The sequence below is a fragment of the Hyaena hyaena genome, unplaced genomic scaffold (genome assembly GCF_003009895.1).
Source record: "Hyaena hyaena isolate Hyena2069 unplaced genomic scaffold, ASM300989v1 scaffold_1637, whole genome shotgun sequence".
Classification (NCBI taxonomy): domain Eukaryota; kingdom Metazoa; phylum Chordata; class Mammalia; order Carnivora; family Hyaenidae; genus Hyaena; species Hyaena hyaena.
Genome location: NW_024082270.1, coordinates 169,894 through 179,261, shown reverse-complemented (window position 1 = coordinate 179,261; position 9,368 = coordinate 169,894). Strand labels below are relative to the sequence as shown.

Genomic DNA, 9,368 nt, shown 5'->3' with positions numbered 1-9,368 from the left:
ACTTCAATTTTGCTAAAAGGGAAAGAATTATACCCAGTTCAAGGTCCAATCCAGTGAGGTTTGAATAAATGGAGATATTATATCTTCAGAATTCAATGCTTGGTATGCTTAACACTCAGAATCATGCTAATAGTTAAAACAGCATTATACAGGGCACCTGGGTGGCTCAGTTGGTTAAGCGTCCAACTTCGACTCAGGTAATGATCTCAATGATTTGTAGATTTGAGCCCCGCATCGGGCTCTGGGCTGACAGCTCGGAGCCTGGAGCCTGTTTTGGATTCTGTTTCTCCCTCTCTCTCTCTGCCCCTCCCCCACTCATTCTCTGTCTCTCTTTGTCTCAAAAATAAATAAACTATTAAAAAAATAGCATTATACAGAATTGGAATGATATCCCTTCGCAAAGGTGTACATTCTCAAAGGATACTGATTCTATATTGATTGCTTTCCCCACTCAACATTTGTAGGTTCCACAGTTACCAGAGGCTGCTTTGGTACCACAGCACTAAAAGGCATATGCTCTGGTTACTAAGAGGAGATTGCTGAAAACTGATGTTTCGGAACCTTCAGAGATAGCCTCTTAATTGATCAAAGATATAGCATTCTCTTCTGTTGCCCATAATCCTACTCCATGCTGCTAATATCATAGTAATTTTCTTTCTGATTTCCTATTTGAAAATACTATGGTAGAAGTTAGAAACCTGAAATATTTCCCAATTCACTCTAAATTTACCCCCGACACCTGTTTTGTTTTTTCCTAAAATGAAGGAGAAAATTACTGTTCCAACCACCAACTACCTTGGGTATGTTCAGTGAAACATTCCTTCTATTTATAAATATGTGTAACTTAATGGACATGAGGAAATTTTTTTAAAAAGTAAAAATAAAATCTTAAGTAAATCTAAAAGATCCCCTTTATCATTAATAATACTGACATCAAAATAACTATGATCATTAAATTATTTTATTACAACTGATATAATTATAGATATTGATTCATAATTATATGCTATTTGGTTGAAGGAAACATCTTTCTAAATAAGATATAGGATATTTCAGAGGTCCTGCTCATCTTCTACAAGACTCTTCTTTTTAAGAACAGAAAGCCAGACATTTCCTACAAAATTCAAGACACAGACTTTAAGGGTCTAGTGCTTCTAAATTTTAACATAGAAATTTGTATTGGCAAAGAGTGTTACATCCAAGACAATGTTTTCATGCTAAAGGTTAAATTACAGAGAGAAAATCTCAACCTCCAAATGTTTCTACTGCTTAAAGAGATTGAGAAGAACTCAGCGCTGCAACATGAGCCAGCCAGACAAGCAAACTTTTCAAAAACTGTATGTATAGACCACACATCTTTCACAAAAGTTAGTGCAAAATGGCGCAGTCACCTAAATTGAAAACTCTAAATGTTTTAGAAGAAAATGCACAGGAGCAAATCTGCTTGACCTTGGGTTTGTCAATGAGTTTTTAGATACAATACCAAAGGCAAAAAAGAAAAAAATGGTAAGTTGAACTTTATTAAAATTAAAACTTCTGCCAAAGGCACTGTAAAAGAATGAAAATAAAAACCGTTGACTGGAAGAAAATATTTGCAAATCACACTTGTATCCAGAATATACAGATAACTCTTAAAGGTCAACAAGAAAGCAAAGAGCCCAATTTAAAAATACACAAAAATAGGAACAGACATGCCATCAAAGATAGTATACAAATGGCAAATAAGCATAAAAATGGATGCTCAACATCATCTATCAGTAGGCAAATACAAATTAAAACAGCAATGAAATCTCACAACATACTTCTTAGAAGATCTAGAATACAGCGACATGCAGAAGACTGAAACTGGACGATTTTCTTACACCATACCCAAAAATAAATTAAAAATGGATGAAAGACCTAAATGTGAGACGGGAAACCATCAGAATCCTACAGGAGAAAACAAGCAGCAACCTTTTTGACATCAGCTGCAAAAACTTCTTATGAGACACGTCTCTGGAAGCAAGGGAAATAAAAGCAAAAATGAACTATTGGGACCTCATCAAGATAAAAAGCTTCTGCACTGTAAAGTAAACAGTCAACAAAACTAAAAGGCAATCGACAGAACGGGAGAAGATATTTGCAAATGACATGTCGGATAAAGGGTTAGTATCCAAAATCTATAAAGAATTTACCAAATCCAACACCCAAAAAACCAACAATCCAGGGAAGAAATAGGCAGAAGACATAAATAGATACTTTTCCAAAGAAAAGACACATGAAAAGATGCTTAACAACACTCAGCATCAGGGAAATACAAGTCAAAGCCACCATGAGATATCACCTCACATCTGTCAGAATGGCTAAAATTAACAGCTCAGGAAACAAAAGATATTGGCGAGGATACAGAGAAGGGGAACCTTTCTGCATTGTTGGTGAGAAAGCAAACTGGTGCAGCCGCTCTGGAAAACAGTATGGAGGTTCCTCAAAAAATTAAAAAAAGATCTACACTGTGACCCAGCAATTGCACTACTCAGTATTTATCCAAAAGATACAAAAAAAAAAAAAAAATTATGGAAAGAGCCCAAATGTCCACTGACTGATAAATGGATAAGAAGATGTGGTGTATTCCAGTATGTGTGTGTGTGTGTGTGTGTGTGTGTGTGTGTGTAAGGAATGCTGCTCAGCAATCAAAAAGAATGAAATCTTGCCATTTGCAACAACATGGATGGAACTAGACTATATTATGTTAATAATAAGCAAAATAAGTAAGTCAGGAAAATAAACATAAAACAGATAACATATGATTTCACTCGTGGAATTTGGGAAACACAAAAGATTAATATAGCAGAAGGGAAGGAAAAGTAAGATAAAAACAGACATGGAGGCAAATCATAAGAAACTCTCAAATATGGTGAACAAACAGGTTTGCTGGAGGGGAGGTGGTGGGGGGATGAGCTAAACAGGTGGTAGGCATTAAGGAGGGCACTTTTTGGGACAAGCACTGGGTGTCATATGTAAGAGATGAATCACTGGGTTCTACTCCCTGAAGCCAGGACTGCACTGTATGTTAACTAACTTGAATTAAAGAAAATATATCTAGAATGTCAAAATTTGACAGTACAAACTGATGACAAGAATGTGTAGCAACAAAAAACCTCATTCATTGCTGGTGGAAATACAAAATGGTAGAGCCACATTGGAAGACTGGAAATTCCTTAGAAAGCTCAACATAATTTTGCCATACAATTTAGCAATTGCACTGCTATTTACCCAACTAGTTTTAAAACATATGTCCATGCAAAAACCTGCACACAAATATTTATAGCAGACTTATTTATAATTACCCCAAACTGGAAACAACCAAGATGTCCTTCCATAAGTGAATGGAAAACAAACTGAAATATATCTACATAATGTATTACTATTTAGTAATAAAAAAGGAGTACTCTATGGAGGCATGAAAAAACATCAATGCCACATAAATACATATTGGCAAGTGAAAAAAGCCAGTCTGGAAAAACTCCATGCTATATGATTCCAATTAGAGGAAATTTTGGAAACAGCAAAATTATAGACATAAAAAAGCAATTACTGGTTGCCATATGTTTGAAAGGAGGAGGAAACCTGAATAGGTGAAACTTGAATAGGTTTTCTTAGGGTGGTTAAACTCTTGTGTATGATACTGTAATGGTGGAAAGCGACCATATGCATTTGTCAAAGCCCACAGACTTCTACAGCACAAAGAGTGAACCTTAATGTATGCAGATGATAAAAAGTCATTTAGGAAGGAGGTCAGGAATATCAGGATGGAATTCACAATGTCACAGAAGAGTCTAACTGTATTATAAGTGCATGAAACAACCTCAGCAAAGGGAGTGGGGGAAAATGGTTCTGAACTGGAAATAACTATTGTCTTTAAGACTCAGCAAAACATTAGCATATATTCTACATGATAAGGTTTTCCACAGGGTCGTATAGGTTAATTCTGAAACCACTATGTATAGATACTAGAATTGAGGTATTAAGTAAATAGGGGCACAAGAATGGCACAGTTGAGCATCCCACTCTTGATTTTGGCTCAGGCCATGATCTCATGGTTTGTGAGATGGAGCCCCCAGACGGGCTCTGCACTGACTGTGGAGAGCCTTTTAAGATTCTCTCTCCCTCCTCTTGCTCTGCCCCTCCCCCTTTTGCACTCTCTAGATCTCTCACTCAAAAGTAAAAAAATAAACATTAAAAAAAGAGATTAACTAAACAGATGGTGAATGGTGGGAACACATTTTCTTACTGGTGGTATGGAGGCCTTAAATAAGCAAATAATGGAGACTAGAAGGATCCATGTCATAATGAATCAGAGATATCATATTGGAGATAACAGGATGAACTCATGTTTAGTTTAATATAAGCACAAATGACTCCACATAGAGCATAACCTGTATACACAGATTTGTACATACACACGTATAGTACCTCCTTGCTCTGTCAGCTAAGAAAACCTAGAAGCAATGAGACTCCAGTAGCAACAAGCAGTCCTTGGTTTCTGATAACATTTGCAAATGAAAATAACCAAGATTCCTTGGGAAAATGGCTGATTTTATGACTGGGATAGGAAATATACAAGAAGTTCCTGGTGTATCTTGTAGCGTGTAAAAGTGGGACAATGATAAAAGATGTTAAATGTTAAAACAACAACAACAAAACCCTCAATGATGGACAGGGTGTCTGTGTCAAAGGGTTGAGGAAGGCCAACTGAAAAGCTCTCAATGGCTAAAGTTGAAACAATTTGAGTAACAAAATGAAGTAATATTAATTAGATTATAACCCAGAGTGTAAAGTAAATGTCCATGAGTCTATATTGATAATGACTGACAATGACTGAATATATATAAATGGAGAGAAATAGATGAATCTCCTATTTAGAGGAATTCTAAATAACTTATCTAGATACTCCACCCTCAAGGAAGTAAACTATAACTTCCTACAGTAAATTTACTATAGAGAAACCTGACAACCACTAGCTCAAGCATGTGATCGACATGAATGTCAACAGTGACTAGTCATGTTGATAGTGTGTACCCTTGCTATGCTGTGATGAAAATGACACCTACCCTACTTGGACTTTTCTCCTCAAAATCCATAACCCTGATATAATCATGAGAAAAATATCAGACACATCCCAATTGAGAGACATTCTACAAAATATCTGACCAGCACTCCTCTAAATTGTCAAGATCATCAAAAAACAATAAGTATCTGCCAAACCGTTATAGCTAAGAAGAGTCTAGGGAGACATGAACACTAAATGTAATGTGGTGGCCTGGATGGGATCCAGGAAAAGAAAAAGGATATTAAGTGAAATCTTTAAAAAGTCTGAATAAAGTTTGGCCTTTACTTAAGAATAAATGTATCAGTGAGACACCTAGATGGCTCAGTCAGTTAAACGTCCAACTTTGGCTCAGGTCATGATCTCAATGTTCATGAGTTCAAGCCCTGTGTCAGGCTCTGTGCTCACAGCAAGAAGCCTGAGCCTGTTTCAGATTCTGTGTCTCCCTCTCTCTCTCTGCTCCTCCCCTGCTGTGCTCTGTCTCTCTTTCTCTCGAAATAAATAATAAAACAATAAAAAGAGAATAAATGTATCAATATTGATTCATTAATTATGACAAGTGTACCATACTAATCGATAATAGGGAAACTAGGTATGGGTTTCAAAATTTTTCTATGCAATTTTCACAATTTTCTATAAATCCAAAACTGTTTTAAAATAAAAGTTTACTTAAATAATTATGTTATGAATTTATCAAATTAATACTTACTAAGTGCGGCACAGGATGCCAGATGGTGAATCATGGTTCTGCAACAGACCTCAAAAAGTCATGAAATAGAGAAGTTTATTACTGACAGGGCCTGAAAGAAATACCTGGGACTCCAGGGACCACAAGGGAGGTAAAGGCAGAGTGCAGACAGAAAGTCAGGACCAGGGGCACTGCCTTTAATAGGGTCTGTGGGTGGAGTGCTTAATTCAAACCACAAGAGTGGAGTATTAGTAAGCCAAAAGGGGAAGACACTGGGAGGCGGGAGAGACTGCTGATCACAGGGGCTGTTGGGGAAGTAATATTTATATTTGCTTGTGACTCTGTGCACTGCTACAGAGTTTAGCTCAATTACTCCATAGTATTTTTGTCTTAGCACCCATCTCCTGTGGTCAAGTTGCCTGTGGGGTGGCCTTGAACTGATACTCCCCCTCCCTTGAGTCCACATCCCTGATAACAGCCCATAGAGTCATAAGTCAATTGCCCTACCCTTGTGAGAAACATTCTCCTCTGCCCCCTTTGCCTGTCCTTGTGTGTCCCTTAAACAAGACCTCCTTGGAGCTTACCAAAATCCTGCTCTTTTTGTTTTGAATTGACCAATGTGGGCTTAATCTGAAAACTTCAAAGCACTCCACCCACTGATCCTAATAAAGGCAGTGTCCCTGGTCCTGACTCTGTCTCCCTATCTGCACTCTGCATGGACCTCCATTGGCCACCAGTGGTGTACTGGGTACTTCCTTGAGGTCCTACGAGTAATAATCTATATTTCAGATACTTCCTTCAGGACCTATGAATAATAATCTATATTTCAATTCCTCTTGTGGTCTGTTGTTGCACTGCAATGCTCAGGGGGCTCTCTTTAATGAGTATTAATTTAACAAAGTCACAACAGCTGCCATGCTGGACACACAGTTGCATGAGGGGGCTAATGCCAGTTTTAAGTCACTGAAGGCAGCTTGGCCAAATATAATGGATGCTACGGCAACAATTCTATGGAGTAGCTTAGCTAAACTCCCAAATGTGTACCCAAACAACCCCACATCTCCTTTAATGAGGATGTAATTGATGTGTTTCACTACCAAAAGTAATTTAGTGAGAGAATTAGTGAAAAATATATACCAAATGAAGCAGATTAAAACGGGACAATTGAAAATTCCAGCTCTGAAAAATAATTATGTTTCAACAGGAGATATTGATAGTAACAAAAATTATGACATGAAAGTATTGAAAAGATAGGGACTTAAGGAATGTGTGTGTATTGTGAGGCAAAATTCTACAGACCATTTGTCTGAATTGAAAAATCAAGGACAAGCAGTTACATTCATTTAGAGCCAGAAATAGGAACTGCAGAAGAAAGAGCTCATCCAATTAAGAGTAGTTGCTTCTGAGTATCAACATTCAATGTTGAGACTGTTGTCTACTTTAGAAAGAATAAGACTCACAGGAACTTTTTAATTTTGAAACTATGTTTTTCTTAAAAGACTATATTAAGAATACAAAACAAAAAGAAGTGTGTTTACTGGAAAAAGCATTACACCAAAATTTAGGAACCTTAAGCTCTAGCACTAATGAGTTATAACTTGAGCACATCACCACTGCAGGTCATTTCCTCACTTGTGAACTGAAGTATTGGATTAAGTGATTCATGAGGATCCTCCACTCTAAGATTCCAAGGTAGTAAAAAATTATATGCCAAGAAACATCTTTATTCTTTAAGGAAAAAGTAAAATTTGAACGACAGGCACACAAAAACATCCCACCATTAATGGTTTAAGTAACTACAGTTTACATCAGAGAGATGCCATATAGTTATTAAAAATTTCAAGGGATGGTGAGTAACCATTTTAGGGATACGGTGTGAGATAAGACACAATTCTAACACATTGTATATCACACAGGTGGGGAAAGATATGTGATCCCATCAGCTTTACCAGAACAGATGATTAATGAAAGTTTGGGTAGAAGACACATTACAGAGGGCTTTGCATTACAGAGGGTAAAAGGTCAAAAACCTTTTACCACTTTATCTCATTGTCGGAAAAAGATGTACAAGAGGTGGAATATGAAGAAGGCTTTAGGACTATTAATGTGGTAGTTGTGTGGAGGAAGAAAATGATACAAGTTAACAGATGACCAGATTCCCATGTGTGTAAGTTGGAACCTGGTTCTCTATGCTCATCAGCAAGTCACTTAAACACCTTAAGCCCCCAGTTTCCGCATGGTATTATGTGAAAATTAAAGAGTATATCTATGTAATGCACTTGGCATAGGGCTTGGCTCAATAATCAAAAACTAAAACATTGCTTTGCAAACAAAAAGTGGGTAAGAAGGCAAACTTTGAGACTCTATTTGAGAGACCATTAAAATAGTTTAAGGAAATGTCAATGAAAATAAGATTAAGGAATGAATGAAAGCAACAGTAGCCCTTAATGACTAACCAAAAGGGTGAAGAAGAATGAAGGGTCACTGTTGACTCTAAAGCTTGGTGTCTGAGTGATTGTAAGACATGGGGGGGGGGGGTGGTCAACATGGGAGAAATATGAACTCCAATAAAGGGGAGGAAGGGGCTCGGGAATAGGGGAGAACGATGAGTTCTGTTCTAGCTGCCTTGGTTATGAGGTGACAATGAGACTTCAAGGTAAGACTTCTAGGTAAAAATGTCTAGCAGGCAATTGGAGATATAGATTTGTAATATCCTCTTCAAACCACTACCTGGAGGTATATATTAAGGTTCTTCTCCCATTCATGTTCTTGTATCTATAGTAATTTCTCTCAGTAATTTCAACCAATTCCATCCATTCAACAATCACGCTCTCCCTGAAAATCTGAGGCCTACTGGAAATTTCTACTTCAATGCCTCATAAACACCTCAAACTCACTGTGTCACAAATCAAAACTGTCTTTATCCCTAACCAGGCATTTCTTACTGACTTATCTCATTCTGTTAGTAATACCTCAAGATGACCCAAAGTGGGCAACTTGGTATAATCATTTATGTCTTCTCCTTTCCTGGTAAAGCCTTATTAAATGAGCGCTGTATGAAAGGAGAGGTTAGAACTCTTGAAAAAGATGAGAAGGTCCTAATTACCAATGCAACACATTCATGGTTAAGGTATTGCTATGCACTCTGTGGCCTCTCATCATGGTATCGCACTAATTATTGAAGATACAATTGGTATATCGAACTGCATTAAAATTAACATTTTTTTTCTTCATTGAAGCACAAAATTAAGAGAGTCAAAAGAAAATGCAGTGAGTAGGAGAACTTATTGCCACACATATATCTGACAAAAGAATTCTATCCAGAATATTTAAGGAACTCATCGCTTTACAGAAGAGGACATAGAAATGGCAAAAAAGGAAAGAAAATATGGTAACTCTACTATTTAAGGAAATACAAAAATGAAACCCATGAGAAGAAACTACTATGTACTCACCAGAATGACTAGAATGTTAAAGACAGAAAATGCCAAGTATTGGTAAGGATACAGAGCAACTGGAATTCATATACTGGTAAGTGAGCATTAATTGCTACAACTACTTCAGAATAGTTGGTATTATCTACTACAGCTCCAT

The 9,368-nt window shown here is 37.0% G+C and overlaps 1 non-coding gene across 1 annotated transcript; it reads left to right on the top strand.

Moving 5' to 3' along the window:
* Positions 1-8,823: 8,823 nt before the first annotated feature.
* Positions 8,824-8,944, top strand: LOC120226249. Its single transcript, XR_005526981.1, has one exon. It is a non-coding gene; the product is annotated as a U6atac minor spliceosomal RNA (small nuclear RNA).
* The last annotated feature ends 424 nt before the right edge of the window (positions 8,945-9,368 follow it).